Genomic DNA, 18,311 nt, shown 5'->3' with positions numbered 1-18,311 from the left:
TCTCAGAGGCCATCTGTGGATTTAGAATTCCGACCCTTAAGAATTATGCTAATCAGTCTTTTTCTAATTTAAAATATTCATCTGATGGCCACAGTTTGAAATTTCTTGCTGTGACAAATGGGAACCCATTGTAAGGTTTTGTGCTAATTTTAAACACCCTCATCCTCTCAAGTGCCACATAATAGACCATTTCCAAGAAAATAGTTAGGTGAGGAACATAGGGTCTTAGAGCTGGACAGTAAGTAAGAAAGCCAGAATAGTGTGGGGAGAATTTTAATTGTGTGTTTTTGGTTTTTTGTTTTCTTTTGTTTTTTAACATGAGTAGGGGATGATTTGCTTTCATTTGTGGACTCAAAAGGAAGGTGCCGGAGCTATTAAATGTGGGGATGGATTGTTTATTTTCGTGGCGCTGCCACTGGTGTGTAAAATGCAGAAGGGAATGAATTCACTGATGTTGGTACCCAGAGGGAGATGATGTAGGAGTTGATCTTCATCAACGCATCCCTAGGGCTTGTGGCCTGGTCATTAGAGGCCAGTATGGAAAATTAAGCAGATTTCTGTGCAGGGAGGTCACCCCAGCATTGTAGTGGTCCAACCCTGGCAGGAGAAAGGGCACCTCCTGACACTTTTACCGAAGACCCTGAATGCCCCTAGACCTTCAGTGGGGTGAATATAAATCATCAGTCCTGGTATTAGGGGGCCTGAACAGAGGGCTCAGTGGAAAGACTGATACTACATTGATTACTCCGTTGAGTGAACAGGGAGTCTTTACTGGGAATGACAGCCCAGAGTGGCACCTCACAAATGTCACAAATCTCTCAGACATTCTTGGATATTGTTAAAATAGTTTTTGATTCAACAGGCCTTGTATAGAGCTTAAGAATCTGCATTTCTAGCAAGGCCCTAGGTGACAATGGCACTGCTGGTCTAGAGACCACTCTTGGTGTAGCAGAAGTTAAGAGATTGGGGAAAAGAAAGAACCAAGTTCAAGTCCTGGCAAATGACTGGTCAGGCAGCCTTGGGCAAAGTACTTTCCTCTGTACCTCTTTTACTCAACTGATACTTACTGAGTTTCCACTCTGCACCAGAAACTGCTCCCAGTGAAGTAGCAGGATCAAGAGAGAAACTGTCTCTGCTTCCCTGGGGTTTTTAATTTTGGTGGGGTGACACAAAAGAAAGAAGGTAACAAAGCAAAAAAGTGTAATTATAGCCTGTGATCATTGTTCATGGTGATGGCAAAGATGGTTAATGTTTACTGAGAACCTAGTCGGTACAAAGCCTCAAAGAATTTCACATGCATCAACTGATCGAATCTTTGCATCTGCTCTGTGAGGGAGGTACTCCCATCCCTGTTTCCAGCTGCAGACACTGTGGCATAGGCATGAAGGATCTTACCCAACCTCAGGTGCTGGAAGTGGGGATGACAACCTGAACCCCTGAACCAGTGCTCTTGATGATAGGCCATGATCTTTTCCTGTAAAGAGCCAGGCAGTAAATATTTTAGGCTCTGCCAGCTGGTCAGTTTCTGTTGCACCTACCTGATTCTGCCCTTGGAGCATGGAAAGTGTCATAGACATCGCATGCACGAGGAGTGAGAGCAACGTGTCCTGATGGAAGTGTGTGTATCAGGGTGCAGGGGGCCTGATTTGCCCCATGCATTCCAGTTTGCTGACTCCGGATCCTGATTGCTATCCTTCTCATTTTCTAAAGCAGCCCTGTACAATATAAATACAATGTCAGTTAATTGTGAAATAGAAAACCTTAGAGTAGCCATGATTTAAAAAACCAAAAAACAAAAAAACCCTTAATATCTCTAACCCAAAATATACAAAATATTATTTTCACAGGTAGCCAGTATAAAATAATATTGAGATAATTCACGTTCTTTTTTGCATTAAGTCTTTTTTTAAAAGATTTAAGAGTGTGTGTGAGAGAGAGAGAGCATGCACAAGCAGTGGGGAGGGGCAGAGGAGAGGGAGCCCCATGCAGGACTCAATCCCAGGAGCCTGGGATCATGACCTGAGCAGAAGGCAGAAGCCTAACTCACTGGCCACCCAGGTGCCCTGCACTAAGTATTCAAAAGGTGGTATGCGTTTTACATGTAGCGTGGGTCTCAGCTCGGACTAGCGATGTTTCAAGTGTCTGGGGGCCACCTGGGGCTGGTGGCAACTGTGCTGGACAAGGCAGTGGTAAAGTGCTGAAGACTCGTCCAGGCTGGAGCCCAAGATTCCATATTCATAAGAGCCCCCAGATGATATTGGTCAGCAGGGGACTTGGGGTGGGAAGGCTGCAGACTGTCCCTCTGAAGGAGGAATGGACCTGAGGGGGCAGGTGATGCAAGGGAGGCCCTGAAGGCTCTTTAAAGTGGTTACATTCAAATGGAAACCCAGAGGCTGAGCAGGACAGAGAAGAACACTGGGAGAAGATGCTCTATTCATGCTCTAGATGTTTTCGATTAAGTCCTCTAATGCATGCAGGCACTGAGCACTGGGTATGTTGTCTTGGGTTTTTGTTCCAATGTAAAGGCAGGCAGATGTACAGACTTTGGGAGCCCTTGCCTGCCATTCTTCCCCCAGCCAGCTTCATTCCCCTCTCAGTGCTCCACAGTTGCCCAGATTTCCCTCGTCACAGCACTGTCCATGCTTTTCATAAGTGCCAGGTTGTTTTTTGGGTGGCCCACAGGGTTGTGAATTCTGAGAGGGCAGGCTTGGGGCTTGGCCACTGCTCTGTCTCCAGCTGTGGCCATCTGAGTGCTTGGCAGTGAGGATTGGGTCTTGCAGAATATGTGGCATTCCGTCCAAGGTCCATCTGGGTGTGCACTCCTTGGAAACTTTCCAGGTAGGAGCTCTCCGACTCAACATCAGAGGAGGGAAGTCTTTTGTCAGAGATAGGAAAGAAAGGACTTTGTGTGGTGTGGCGTGTGCTCAGTGGGCACGGCAGCTGAGTCACAGGCTGAGTGGCCTGCAGGTGTGTTCGTGGGGGTTGGCACAGTCAGTCCGTGTGAGTCTGATAGATTTTAGAAGGGGCCGTGGCTCTCCACCCCATGGTATGCAACCCCCAGGCCCAACGTGAAGTGGCTGCCCCCTTTCTCAATACCTGTCTCGCCTCCACCCAGGGCTGAAAACGCGTGCAGGGTGCTGGGGGAGCCTAAGAGGGAAGGGCAGGTGCTTCTCTCACAGAAGAGCCACCTCACAGGTGAGGCTGGTTCCACCAGAGGAACTCAGGTCTGTTAATGTGGCTCGAGATGTCAACTGGTTGTGGTCCTAACAATGAGCTCCTCCAGTGGTTTTCCTGTCAAGCCTCCCGAAATCCACCCACCCCAGCTCTGCTACGTTACTAGAGGGGCCAATGCGCCTCCTTGTCCTGACAGCTTCAGACACCTGTATGGCATTGCCCCGTCTGGAGAGAGACGCGCCACCCAGTGGTCAAGAAGGGCCGGTGCGGGCCCCGGCGGCCTGTGTTTGCATCCCAGCCCTGGGCCTTCTTATGCTAGTCCTCAGACCTCTCTGGGCTCAGCTTCCTCTGCATTCAATGGAGATAGGTAGTGCCACCCTCCCAGGTTAGTAACGAGGAGTCGTGAAGACGGGTAGAGTGCACAAAACAGGGTCCGCAAGCAACAGGCGCTCGCTGTTACTATCAGAAATTGCTTTCACTTGTATTATTGCACATGTTCCTTCCAAAGCCCTTCAGAAAAAGCAGAGCTAGTAGTGGTAGGATTTCCATTTAATAGTATAGGTGATGAAAGGGAGATCCAAGGAGGGGAAGCACTGTGGCTTGCAGGGAGTGCCAGGCATCAAGTTGAGGCCTTCTAAAAATTCACTTAACGTTGACTTCATACTTAACTGGCTCAGGGGGCACTGAGGTACCAGGTGAATAAAGGTGAGCAAAGCACAGTACAGCCCCCCGGGGGAAACAAATGCTTTACAGAAATACGAGCCGGGGTTGGAGGAGAGTTGTTTTCCCAGTCAAGGTGTACCGTGGCACCGTACATGTTTCTGTAACATCATGACATTGCTGGGGTCCTTGGCGATTTAAGTGTAACCATTGTGGTTTTTAAGCTGGGACCCACGATTACCCTCCCCACCCCACCCCCGGGAAGGTTCATGTAAAGATTGTGTTTGTATGCGCATGTTTTTTCCCTAGGGAAACGAGTCATAGCTTTGATCAGATTCTCAAAGGTCTTGACATGCCCCCAAATGGTAAGAACCCCTGTTCTAGAGGAGCTTGGATGTCATTTGTGAAAATTCTCAGTAACGAGCAGCCCGTGTCTTAAGTGTAAGCTTGTACACATACTGATAGATCCCTCAACGCTGCTGGTCGAGGAGGAGAAAGGCAGTTCTTCTAAAGACGCTGCCTTAGTGGCTCTCCTTGCAGCTCCTTTACATTGTTCTTCCATCGAGGCATTACGAGTGGTTTGACCTGAGCCAACCATTTCCATGCTCAGAGCCCCTGTATCTGATCATATGGGGGTGATAGCCTCCAGTTTGCAGATTCCTGGGGGGATTTGGATGGTTTTAGTGTCTTACACACACGTAACAGGCCCTCAGTGCATGTGACGCTTCCTTCCTTTGCCTGGTGTCAAGCTTTTTGTTGGATCATTCCCACGGACATTCTTAGAAAAGTGTCTTCTTCTTCTTTCTTCTTTTTTTTTTTTTTTTTTTTTCCCCTCCTTCCCATTCCTCCGCTTTCTGTCTTGAACCAAGGTTGCATCTCTTCCCCAAAATTATTCTTAGTCCATGGCTGTGGCCTTTATGGAGCAGGCTTGTCAACTCCTGCTCTTTCCCTCCATTACTGCATCTTGGGAAAACCTACCTGTCCTTTCCTCTCTGGATCTGTGGATTGAATAGAGTGGCTATTTCATTTGTTGTTTCCTCTTATGCCTTACATAGTGGCAGCTGATCTTTTGGTCTATTATTCTCTTCTGTTCGAAGTGGGAAGAGAAAAAGCTGCGTTGATGCCATCACTATAAGAAAAGACACATTCTGTTTTGTTGCCCTCAGAAGCTAGGAAGTAGAGATTTCTAGCATGCATTTTTCGTTCTAAATGAAAGCAACTGTCTATAGTCTTGGAAACATGTGCCACCTCAGTCTTACTCTTAATGAAGAAGCAATAAAGTGCTCACGGCACATCAGCCACTTCCAAGACCTGTAGCATTGCTTCTCTCCCCACTCCTAGACAAGTAGCTCATGGCTGGGTTGTGGATAAGGTCAAGGGCATGAGCTTGGGACCAGAAGGGCCCCATTGTGGACTCCATCCCTGCTGTGTGACAGCTGTGTGGCCTTGGACACTCTCCATAACTTTTCTGAGCCTCAGTAAGATGGGGAGTAAGGCCGTGCATACCGTATTCATTCGCTAGTGCTGCCATAGCAAAGCAACACCAAGTGGGTGGCTTAAACCCAGTGAAGCAACTGTGTTTTCTCACAATTGTGGAGGTTAGAGGTCTGAAATCAGTGTGTCAGCAGGATTGGTCCCTTCTGAGGACTCTGAAGGAGAATTTTTTTTTTATGACTATGTCCTGGCTTGTGGGGTTTTGCCGGCAATCTCTGGCATTTCCTGGCTTGTAGAACCATCCTCCCAGTCTCCGCCTTCAGGTTCACATGGCATTCTTTCTGTGTGCATGGCTGTGTCCAAACTCTCCCACTGCATAAGAACACCAGTGTTACTGCATGAAAGCCCACTCTTCCGACTTTATTGAAACTTGATTGCCTCTATAAAGACACACGGTTACATTCTGAGGTACTGGGGGTTCGAAATTGAACCTATCTTTGGGGGGAAAGGAGGACACAACTCGATCTGTAACACATGCCTACCACATAGGGTCTGCAGATGATTAGATGAAATAATCTACAAAAAGGGTTTAACGTAGTGCCTGGCACTTAACAACCCCCAGTACATTGCTTATTATTCATAAAGGAATTTATCATGCCCTAATTTCTCACCTCCAAGTCTTGGAGGTTTTCAGTTTCTTCTGCCTCTCCTTTTTTCTCATTTTTCATCAACTAGAGGGCAAGTAAATGTAAAGGGAAAAGACAAAGCAGAGACCAGTTGAAACATGGAAGGTTCTGCCACTTGACTATCAGAACATTTTATACTTTAATATTTCCTCAGCCTGAGCTTAAATTAGTAAAAAATAGATTTGTGTGTGTAAAAATACACAGGAACCTACTATTTCAGTCCAGTCTGCATTAATTATTTGAGAAGCTTGTCTTAAATAGCACAATGATTTTATTTGAGGGAAAACTCTGAAACCTAAATAGTTATCAGATGCCCATTAAAAAAAAAATCAAAACTAACTCTGTCTGAGAAAACACGTTATTGGAATCAAATAAGCTGGCGGCATAATCTGCAAATTCCGTGTGTACAGCTATGGTATCTGAAACATAATTATCAAGCTTAAGTTAATTAGACTAATGCTTAGAAAATCTGGCCTGGCAGCCTGTGGTAAGTAATTATATATACTGATTAAAAATGTAATATGCAGCAAACAGAGGCAACGGAAACTCCATTTGACACAGCATGTGCACGTGTACAATTAGGAAGCCACGTAGAAGAATGCCTACAACGAGAAGGAACACGATAGAAACTGAAAGGCATCATGCCCAGTCTTCTTCAAGATGTTCCCCTCACCCGCTGGAAAATGGGTGGCTGTCACCACAGGGCTGGCCTAGGAAGGGGATGTGGCCATAGGTACTCACTGACCACCCAGAGCATACTCCAGACCATAGTCTCTGCTCTGTGTTCTTTCCATTTCTCTCAAGCTTCTCCTTCAAAGGATGACTAGGTGTCAGACAACAGAGGTCCTCTTCCTTGGTGATTTTCCAGGCTTTGAAATGAGGAAATTGTCATTCATTATGGGTCACAGAGAAGGTAAGGATGCTGCTCTCTGTGCAGACAATAAACACACTTTTCGTTTGCCCTTCTGCTTGCTGTTTGGCTTTCTCTCACTATTTTTGAAAGAGGGAAGAAATGCCACTGGGGATCCATGTGCAAAGACTAAGGACCCTCAACATTTGGCTATCTCCTCAGATTCATCCTAAGTTTACTGTTGCACAAAATGTTTGATTAAGAAAATGTGGTTAAATTTCAGATTGATGAGGGCTACCAAGAAATCTTGTTGGTTCTGTATCGTTCTTACAATGTATCTCTGTTCCTGCATTAGTATTAGAACAATTGTTTGGGAAAACATAATCAAACCCTTCTCTGAGGACTGAGGGTGGCTATACCTGTGTCACCCTTCTGAGTATCTGTTATGGTTGGCTGGGCAGGAAGTATTTAGTGAACACCTACTGTGCACCCAGCTCTGGTTTTATAAGGTCTTCACTAAGGTGTTCGATTGAACCATGTGACGTTCTTTTAAAGGTTCCGGGAAGATTGAATATTGGCAATAGACATGGTTTTGCCCTCATAGGAGGTATAATCTAGTGGGTAAGGTATTTACAACACAGTTACATGTCCTCAGACGGAACACATCAAAGGACTGCCTGGGCCAGCCTTGAGGGAGGAAGGGGAAGAAATGTCTTCCTTATACAGAATAGTATGTGCAGAGGACTGGTGGTCAAACGAGGCAGCTTGTTGAAAGAGCCACTCTCGCTTAAACAGGGTAGGCACAGAGGCTGCAGAAGCATGAGAGAGGGAGTGACATGGTCACTAAGGGCCTATCATACTAAGAAAGCTTGTCGAAGGCCAGTTAACTCAGGACCAGAGCATTTGATAGCAAGGGTTGGAAGACTGCCCTGGGCCATAATCTAGAATTTAATTTATACTTTTTAAGTAAGAGAGGCCCCAATATATCATCCTTCAACTGTGATGTTTTGCTTCAAAATCTAGATTCAAGTCACTTCTATTCGATTTCACTGAGGATCCTTTTTAGTAGAGAAACAGGCCAAGGCTTTCGTCTAAGACTGCAGAAAAGACCCCCACAATTCACTTAATCTTCCTGGGCCTTTTTTTCCTTTTCTCTAAAATGGGGACAGCAGTATTATGCTTCTGCCTACCCCAGAGTGGATCCAATGAGATTCTGCTTGAAAAAGTGCTTTAATTTAGACACTTGACCTTAGTCCCCATTGTTGAGCAGACTCAGATACTGTTCTACGAGGGAGGGCCTGCAGCTTTAGGGAATGGCCCTGGAGACCCAGCCACCTGCGAGCCACAGGGTCACATCTCTGATCTTAACTTCCTCACCTGAAAAAGGAGAAGACAGCATGAGGGATGTTCAATAAGGGTTAAATGCAATTGTCTCTGTACCAATACTTGGTGTCTGGCACTTAGTGCATGTTCAGTAAAAATCCTTTAATAATAACAATATAATTATACCGTTACTGTTCTTGGGCTCCCTTCCTTTGATGTTTTCACTTCCCTAGAGCAGAAGTTCCCTGGCATTGGACCAAGAACATCTTTCCTTTGGCCAGGGGTCCATTTTCCCTGGAACAGTATTTGTTCCTTGTGATTTAGTTGCCATTTGGCTGGAGGATTAATTCCAGAATCTGACTCCCTTTATAAGTTGAAGAGTCTTCTCTCTACCCAAGGCCCAAATAACTACTTGCAAAGTGAAAAAAACAGTCCATCAACAGGTCTTTTTGTTTGTTTTTTGTTTTTGTTTTGTTCCTGGAATGACAAATATTTGGTATTTTATAATTCTTTAATTTTGGCATCTGGTACATACAGTCTGAGTAACCCTACAGGGACACTCATAGATCTTGGACTGGTAACTTGGCTATGATGCTTCAATCAAATGTCAATGAACTAGACCGTTATTGCCAAAATCAAAAATTAAAGAGGGAGAGGAGCAAAACAGCTTAGAAATTAATGGCTTTTTTCAACATCTTGTCTGTGTTTCCTACCCAAATAGCAGTCAGCTTACTACTTCTTGCCCCCAACGTGGGAAACAGAAAGGGCAACGGGCTGCAACACCCGTCCAATACAGTCCTGGTCTGAGAATCAGCACGAAGAAAAGGACTAAAAGAGATAATGAAATGTAGAAAGCCTGTGAAATTTATATTACCACTGCAGACATGTTTATTAAAACCCAGGCGAGTATTACTTTTGCTTCGGAAATAGGACATAAGAGGAAATTTATGGAGAGGAGAATGTTTGGATGACTATCTCGCAGACATAAAGCTCTTAAGGCAGAGCAGTTTTAATTAAGAACAGCATCCTGTGTGAAGTGTTCCACCCAAAATAGATCCTAAGGGGGATTCAGTGAAGGGATACATCAATTTCAGACATCTGGAATCCAATTAATAACTTCAGTGCTCTTACATAGCAAATGCTACTATGCTGTAATTCTAACCGAGGTTCTCCAAATGGGAGCTGGATTTCCATAGGGAGGGAAATTGCAGTCATCCTATGGCATAAACTGCATGTTGCCCAAGGATGCCCAAGTTTGTTTTCATTCGTGGCCTCCGTTGATGAAGTTCCACTGAACAACTGGGTTTCTGCAAGCCCATCACTCAGTACAAAAGCTACGATATTGATGCCCCACACCTAACCGCACAATGAGCCCACACCCCACCCTTCCCCCCCACAGTTACCCATCACCCTGAATCTCATGGTCTCATTGCTTCACTTCTTTTTACATAGTTTTAGGCATCTCTGTGCATTTTTTAAAAAGGATGTATTTTTAAGTTACTTTTTAACTTTATTTAAAAAAAAAAAAAAACATCCTGCTGCATATTATCTTTTAGAAGTTACTGTTTCCTTCATTATATGTTAAGATTTGTCCATAGGAGCTAATTGTCTCTTTCAAACAATTTTTTGATCACTGTATAATGTTCCATTATGTGAATATATCACAGTTTATTCATCTACTTTCTGAAGAACGCTGGTCACCTCCAGTTTTTGGCTGTTTTAATTAGAGCTGCTTTGAACATTCTCAGACATGTGAGAAACTTTTCTCTCGAGTATATACCTGGGGATAGTACTGGCAGGTCGCAGGGTGTTGTGAATGTCAGCTTTAGGAGATCAAGCCAAACCGTCTTCCGAAGAGGGTGTTGCAACAGTGCAGGTGCTCTCACCTGCACTGCCATGGGGATCCCGAGGGTCTCCAGGCCGTGGAATCACAAAATTTAGGTGTAGCTCAAATTCTTCAACATTTGAAAGTGGTATTTGTATGTGAACTTGATCTCGTGCTGTGTGACCGAAGCTAAGACATAAAGCTGAAGCTGAGATATATGTGCAGAGGTTGGGGAAGGGAGAATCAGACTTAGGCTTCTTGGTACTGACCCTCGTCAGTCGGGGTCCTGTTGTCTCAGGGCAGGGTAAAATCTCAAGCCAGTGTGTGAGTACCCCTTGGATATTTGGACTGGAGAACTGTAAATATTGGCTTCAGACCCTGATTCTAGGAACAAGCATTTTTCAAATATTTGTTTCTGGGACTTTAAACAGATACCTGAAATTTTAAGAAGCTACTTTAAGGCATTTTGATCTTTTATCCTTTAAAAAGCAACCAGGCTCCTTTAAACCCCTGAGCAACACTGAGGTGAGATTAATTAAAAGATTAGGACTCTTAAAAGATTTTTATGGGTTTTTCATTCACAAACTTATAACTCCTAACAATGACATTTAAAATCAAGCCATATATAGATGTACATACATACATATACACACACACATATATACATGAGTCAAGCCTGAATTTTCATACAAAATTTATATAAATAGTGTATCAATAAATGTCAGTATAAATCCCAGGCTTGGCGCTTTCTATAGTACCTCTTGAGCATCTCAGTAATAAATAAATGAGAAGTTAGATGCACAGCAGGAAGCTGGAAAAGGTGAAGGTATCTCTCTTCTAGCCTGATGCTTCGAAATAATCCCAAGCCTGGCATTGCATTTTAAGTGTTCGCTGTGGTGAAGCTGTTATGTGTGTATGTTTGCAGTTGGCTTACATCTGTTTTTTGTACTGATTTCTGGATTATGGTCACTTATAGGGTATATAAAATGAGCAGTTGAGCCTGTAACAAGGAAATCTCAGTTTCTTTCAAGTATTCTGGTTATTTATTTATTTATTTATTTATTTTTTTAAAGGCATTTGAAATCCTTTGTGACAAAGATCTGCTGTCACGCATGGTAAGCTTAGCGTTTCAGCAGCATCTAAGGCTTTACGTCTTCATTAAAGGAGGTTTTTAAATGAAATAGAGAAAGGCATTCGGGAAAGGTTGGCTCCTAATTTATTTGTGCAACTCACACCGCCAGGCTTTGAAGGGCACTGGCAGGGCTCCAGGAGAAGTGAATGGGCTTGTGAATAACAGAGGGCACGTTACTTTCAATGGGCATGTAGCAGCTTTGTGGGGTGTGGCTTCATAACCAGAGGCAGAATGATTACCTTGTGAAAAGAAGAAATTCATGACCAGTCCAGGGGAGTGGTGAGCACCCTTGGAATATAGATTTTATGTTCGTCCTTTTTCATCTGCCAACATGGGGGTCCCGGTGCCAGGCACCAGGCCAGATGGCATTGGCGTAGCCCTTCTAGCTCTGCCAAACATATGGTGAACATTCAGAAAGCCACTTTCGAGGTCAGTCTGTGTCCTTGCTGCTCCAAGGTGGTAACTGCTTGTGCAAATAGCTTGCCGCTTGCTTGCTTTTCCATGGAAAATTCCCTATCAGGAGGTCTTGGTATTAATAACAGGTAGAGGCCCAATAAGCAGAACTCAAGCCACAATGTGGCCTTGTCCTATCTCAGAGGGAAAGCTGGGCCCAGCGAGGCCAGCTAGCCTCTCTACCTTCAGCTCACGGAGTCTGGACTTTGCACATACTTGATTAGTATTCTTCAGAGCCCAGCAAAAATAGGTGCCCCGCCAGCATGATGTGATGGAATGAGCCAATCCCTCAGGTAGCACTTGTGCATCTAGTGCTAAAGGGAAGGGGACTAGCCCCTTCTTTAACCATTTCCTCTTTCTGCTTCTGTCACTGGTCCTGAGCCAGTGCACAGATCGCACACATACTGCTGTGCTTCCACTGGGTCTGAGCCCTTGCTGATCCTTCTCAAGCCTCCTTGTCACTTCAACAGAGCAGTCTATCCTGCCCACACTGTCTAATGTACTTCTGTTGTTTCCCTGGGAGGGCAGTAACCGATTTGATTACTTCCTAATTATCTGCTTGTTCTCCTCAAATGTAAGCCTCTCGAGGGCACTAAACCTTGTCCAGCTTGCTCACCATCGCACAGGGTAATACCATGTCATAGACATATTACCATGATTTGTTGAGTAATTTAATGAGTTCTGCAGAGAAATGAGCTTCTAATGCTTGGGGTGGCGGGTGCTGGATTGTGCATCCCCCACTCCATAAACCTCTTTGGTTTCTCCCGATGGGTTTTATCTTGAGGGCTTAGGGGTTGCTCCCTGCGGCAGCGTGCTGAGCAGGACTCTGAGGCTGTGTCTATGGCGGTATGCTTCAGGCTGTGTGTCTGCTTACCTTCCTGCAGTATAGATGCTCCAGGCGGTCACCTCAAGGAGAGCTCTCTTGCCTGGGCTGGGCTTCTAAAAATTCTGCAAGGGACCTGTAGAAAAAGAAGCCATATTGTAGCAGGAGCAAATATAAAGCAAAACGTTCAGGAGACTCAAAAGAAACCAGAAACTGGCCCCTCGCCTTTTCTCTTTCCTCATTCTGAGTACGAAAGCTGACATCACTCTGGGAAGAAAGGAGAACACTCTCTGTCAAACACCAATATCCAAGACACGGTGGTGGGAAGGCTTGCGGAACATGGCTGGCCAAGGAAATTGCTTTTTTGTTGTTGTTGTTAGGAAATTGCTTTTTGAATAAATGTTTCCTTTTCCAAAGTTTTGTTTCATCATGAAACTCCCTTTCAGAAGGAGTTTCATTTCATTTCTCGGTGAGCGTGTTTCTAGAAACAGGAGGCCTGAGGAAATCAAACTGGTAGAAATCTCTAGTCCCTGTTGCTTCACCAATTTCCTACCCATTAAAAAGCCAGTAAAGCTCCAATACAATGGAGCCTGGGGTGAGAGGTCGGGGATTAGTGATTATTTACCGAAAACTTGCCTGAGATGCATTTGCCCCCCTCAGAAGAGGCTCCCCAGCCTGATCCTGGTTTGAAGGTAGATCTGTGCTTGCAACTTCAGTTTTCTTCTCTGGGCTGCTCTATCACCTTTCTTAACCATAGGAAAGTCACCAAGAATTTACAGAATGGATCCAAGAGTACACGAGGAGCCCACCAATCGTATTTCTGATCCAGACAACTACTGTTCCTCATTAGCCATGTGATGTTGATTGAGTGATTCAAGTGTCTAGGAGACTGATGTTTCATCCAGAAAATGGGAATGATGAACTTATATAGGTACTATGTTGGGAGGGAAAACACCCTTAACCAACGCTTCTTGAAAACATACTGGGCGTCAGACTCCTCACGGCTTAGTAAGGAGATGGTCAGGATGTTACTGTCATTTGGTGATTTCTATCACACACATGAGAACTGGACAGGAAGTTTTCTACCAAATTAACTATTGGTGAGGGCTTATTATAATGGAAATACCAAGAACTGTTGGGTGAGCCTACTAATTTCTCTGCTGAGTCCCGGTAATCACTTGCCATCATGGGATTGGCAGCTGAAATTCCCAGCCCGACTGAGGCAGGATCACGCTCATTCCTTAGGATCATGAGGCTCACTGTGGTAAGCCCTCAGGAAGATTTCAGTTCTGCGGTGTCCTAAAAATAAGAAGTTGGGTTTGTATTTTACTCTGTCTATGCTAATGATTCTCCAGTGTAGTGACCCCCATATCAACACCCCCAGCAGCCCCTCAAGGCTCACTTCCTTAGCCCTGTTCCTCAACCACCCTGATGCCATGTTGTAAGAATGTTCTAATGGTGGCTGGCCAGGAGGCAGCACGGCAGATGCAGGAGGCCCTGTCTGGGGTCACCTTTCTCAAATGTATGTTTCAGGTTAGCCTTACCGATTTTGCCTCTGATAAGACAAGACTGCTCTTTTGTTTTCATTGAAATCAACCATATAAGACCAAGAGCAGAAGTCTCCCTTTGCTGAGCTGCTCCTAACAAGCTTCTGATGGCAAACGGCAAATTACAATGTCTAACCAATTACAGCCACTTCATGATCGCAGGCATGTGCTCCACCAAACCTGACTGCCCACCCTAGTTTGTACAGGTTTTATAGGGTGCCTGGGATACTCTGAAGACCATTCACAGTATAGTCTATTGAGTAATAGCTGGTCCAAATTGTGACGCTGGCAAAGTCTCATTTGCTGCTTTGGCAATCGGCTTGACAATGTGATACTTTAATGTATAATTGGATAAGCAATTGGGTTCTGTTATAGTACAGTGGTTTGGCATAATTACTTTCCAGTGCTGTGATTTTCTAGTTAATAAATACTTTTGGGGGTTACAAATTCTTAAACATCAACACTCTATACCCCTTGAAAGTAGGGTGCCATTAATTAATATAAGAGCTTATTTCAGCATTTTGGCCTCATTGGCAGCACTAAAAACAAAACAAAATAAAAACCAAAAAATCTCCTGCTTTAACTCATGCAAGTTAGGCTTAAGTCAAAGTGTGGGCAACGAATCAAATGATGAATGCTCTGTTGACTACCTGGATTTCTCTCCATCAGGGCAATAAATAGGGCTTTGGAAACTTCACAGTGAATAAGAGGAAACCAGATGTCACTGGGTTGCACTTAGAGATCTCACCATGTGGCCATCAGTCCAGGGTTCCAGCGCAAATAGAGTAAGAATGGAGGCAGTTAACATATTTTTGCACAAAGAAATATTGGAAGAACCTCAGGTTTCTAAGAAAACACAAGTGGCTGCCCAAGTTTGGCAGCACAGACTTGTTATTATTTTGCATCAAATGAAAGCAAGAGGGTATTCATTAGGACCCCAAGAAAGGCCTAAGTGGGTGACCATCTGCTCAATAACCAGCATGTAGAGAAAGGGTGTTTGGTGTTTGGGGGAGGAAATGTGTGCTCAGAGAATGCTGGCTGTGTGTGTGACAGAGTGAGAAAACATCCAGAATCATGAAATGTAACTCAAGTTGGCCTAAATGGTCCAAGAAGCCTTCTTGGGGAGTTTGGGAAGTGTGTGACTGAGGAGAGGCGCATACCGGGCCGGACAGGAAGGATTTTTATGCCGGTTCAGAGCAGAGTGGGCACGGGAGACAACTTCCATGTTGCTTTACAAAGGGCCCAGAAGGAACCTGTCAGAAAAAGGTCTGCCTGCTCCAGGCAAGCACTGAGCCCCCGTCTCTAATTCCAGATGTCGCCACCAAGTCACCACCACACTGGCGCACGGGGCACCTGCGCTCCCTCTGTCCCCACCACCACCTCCTCGACCACGTCCATGCCTGCCCAACTCCCATGGTTTCTGGTCCGGCTGCCGCAGGAGCTAGAAGCTCAAACTCCTTCTCCAGCAAGGCCACTCTACGAAAAACTGTTGGAAGCTTTTAACTCTCCTGCTTCCAACCCTTTAACGTCTTCTTTGCAGCAAAAATAAAATCCACATTTCTCAGCCATCCCTATGAGCTGCAAATGATCTACCATGTCCCTTACATTTCTAGTCACTCAACCAAGATTCCTTTTTCCTCAGAGCTCTGCACTTCGGCTCTGTGTGAAATACCCCTTCTCCCTCCTCCTTGCTTCAGGGGTTTCTAGCCATTGTTCCCATCTCAGCTTCACCGGCACTTTTCTGGGGAAGCCTTCCTCCCCAAAACCCTCCCCACCCTTCCTCTGTCTCTACAGATCTTAAGGCACGGGTCGTTCTTCAGCGCTCTTAGAATATTAAATTATTTTGACTTTCAAGATCTGTTTAAAAAAAAAAAAATTCTGAAGCATTTTCCAGTTCAGCCCAATAGAAACAACCACATCCCCATTCTAGAAGGTCCACGTTTTAGCCTCACACTTTCAGTGACTTCCCTCCTCTCAGCTGAACCTCCGACCTCTGGACCATCTTTCAAGGTTAATGCCATGCTTAATGCTGTATTTCTGACACAGTTTTACTTAATCTATTTTTTTAAATCGACCCCTTACCTTAAATAAATTTACTTGAAAAGGAAACTTGAGATGACATCATAAATGGGAGAAAACCCTCAAAATAAATGCGATCTAAACAAAAGAATCTTATTAAATTCTAGCTAGAGTCTGGATGGTTCCCCTGTGTCTCTTAGAGGTCATGTTGGTCCCATGTTAAGGACATGCTAGCACGGAGGCTTTCTTTTTGATTAATCAAAAGGGTTGGAAGACAATTGAAAATGGAATAACTTTCAGAAGGATTCAAAACTATTTGTGGCTTTGAATCATAGACTAGAGGCCATCTTCGGGGCCATGGAGTTATCTTCCCCATCTTTAAACCATGGGATGTTGAGGCTTCTCAACCTGGCAACTAAGGTTCAGTTCTCTTGACCCCTCTGATCGATGGTCAGGTATGGCCACATCAGGATTCTTTGGGAAAGAGGGATGCACGTAGTCGGCAAACTTGAACATTATGTGTCTGCTGAAGCTGTTGTCATTGTCCGGAATAACCTTGTCCTTAAAATCCCACCACCTTCTTTTGAGCCCAGGTCAAACCCCAATTTTGTAAAGTCAACCCAGGACCCCCTCCTGGGTATTCTGAGAGCACCATAGCAGAAGTTCTCGCCCGGCCCAGTCCTTATACCAGACTGACTTGTATTAAATTACATATGTATAAATCTGGTCTGCCCTGTAAGGTGGTAAGACCCCAGAAGGCACAGATTTTTGGCTTCTTCATCTTTATAGTTAGTGTAAGACCCACAGCAGTGCCTGGGATATATCATGTGCTCAACAAATGCTTGCAGGCTAAGTTGAAAGTAGAGGCAAAGAATCAGATCTGAAAAAAAAATTATAGATTTACTTCCCTATTTCTTGATATTATTTCCCTTTCAAGACTTTATATAAACACCTGTCTGAACACAGCCATCAACCCATAAGAAATAGTTTAAGCTTTCTGCTCTTTATGTTGTTTTACAAAACTAATAACAATGAAATATATTAATGTACTTTACAACAACACCCAAGTTTATATGCAGCCACTTGCTTCTTTAAGAAGTGATATTAAATTGTTTCTCCCCCCATACCCTACCCGCTGAAGACAATTTTGCATTTTACTACAGGTTAGTTCTGAGTTCTGAAAAACATTTAAATTATGGTGCATCATTCTTCCCACTGTATTCCATTACAGAGCTATAACAAAAGTCAATAGCCAAGGCAGTTTGAGCATTACATCAGGGAATTAATCTTTACCCCACATACCTCCCGATAGCATGCTCAATGCCCGGGAAGGAGCAGAATGTCACCATTGATGCCTATCAGTACTTCAGTCAGAAATCCTGTTAACACTACCTTCCCCAAAACCATTTCAGGCAGATAAAGTGGAATGACTGCAGATACATTCTTTTAATCTCTTTTCACAGCTATATAGAAATAGAATGCTCTTCCAGGAGCCATCACAGACTTCACTCTGTTGAATGTGAATAAAGACTTTTTGGTTCAAATTTTTGCAAACTTTGTAACTTAGGTGAGCACTTTTCCTGCAAAGAACCAAGTGCCTGTGAAAACAATGTCATCTGTTCAACAATTTCCCTATTGCGTGGAGAGAAGGAGAGCGATGTGCTGGGGTGCTAAGCATTTTCATGGCCATTTAACTTATGTGATGTAATTATCAGGAGGAAAGAGCACCGTGGGGTGTTGAATCCCAGACAGTCACCTGGAAGGAGCACTGTTCTTTGATGTACTACAGACAGAGAAAAACACTGCCAATTAAATGATGACATACCATTGATTGTGGAACACACTTTGATTTCAGAGATGTGAAAATGTGAAAAAGTGCGTGCCTGAGAACCAAAGAGCTATGAGATTTAAAGGGAGCTGGAGATTTACTCTTCATTTCTTGCAATAATAAGCCTAAGAGAGCACCCAATGCTCGCCTTGAGTTTGTTTGTCCTTCAGATAGCTTGCATCTTTTCCAGGATTCACAGCTTGGCAGGTTTAGGAACAACCTAAAAGTGAGCCAAGTACTTCCTGTGGTCTTTTTCAAAGGGGTCTTCTGGACCGAGTTACCAGATAAAATACAGGAAGAAGTCTAGTTAAGTCTGAATTTCAGATAAACAAATAATACTTACTAGTAAGAGTATGTCCCAAATACTGGATGAGATATACAGGACACTCATTTCATTTTAGTATTTTTGTTCGCTGACTCTGGGGGCCTGTCCCCAAGGTAATTTGACTGCATATGATCATCACCACATGCTTTTTATTCTAGGACCATGGCCTTTACTAATGGAGGAGCCTCCATTAATACCTTATCCATTCCTTATGACAACCCTGAGAGTTAGG

General features: G+C 44.2%; 1 protein-coding gene and 1 long non-coding RNA gene across 17 annotated transcripts in view; one reads left to right on the top strand and one right to left on the bottom strand.

The window, feature by feature from the left end:
* The window catches only part of LOC132011463 (uncharacterized), a 169,558-nt gene that overhangs the window by 5,906 nt on the left and 145,341 nt on the right, over positions 1–18,311 (bottom strand). Inside the window, exons 2-4 of one of the 2 annotated variants that reach the window (XR_009402382.1) lie at positions 12,412–12,496; positions 5,940–5,999; positions 1,539–1,715 (exon numbers count right to left, since the gene is read on the bottom strand). This is a non-coding gene — a long non-coding RNA (uncharacterized LOC132011463). The remainder of the gene's footprint in view (positions 1–1,538; positions 1,716–5,939; positions 6,000–12,411; positions 12,497–18,311) is intronic. The other variant, XR_009402381.1, reaches the window with a different exon arrangement.
* FHIT (fragile histidine triad diadenosine triphosphatase) overlaps positions 1–18,311 on the top strand; it is a 1,435,937-nt gene that overhangs the window by 1,388,812 nt on the left and 28,814 nt on the right. The window lies entirely within an intron of this gene.

This window comes from Mustela nigripes, chromosome 2, assembly GCF_022355385.1.
Source record: "Mustela nigripes isolate SB6536 chromosome 2, MUSNIG.SB6536, whole genome shotgun sequence".
In the NCBI taxonomy this organism is placed as follows: domain Eukaryota; kingdom Metazoa; phylum Chordata; class Mammalia; order Carnivora; family Mustelidae; genus Mustela; species Mustela nigripes.
This window is presented reverse-complemented; position numbering and strand designations above follow the sequence as displayed.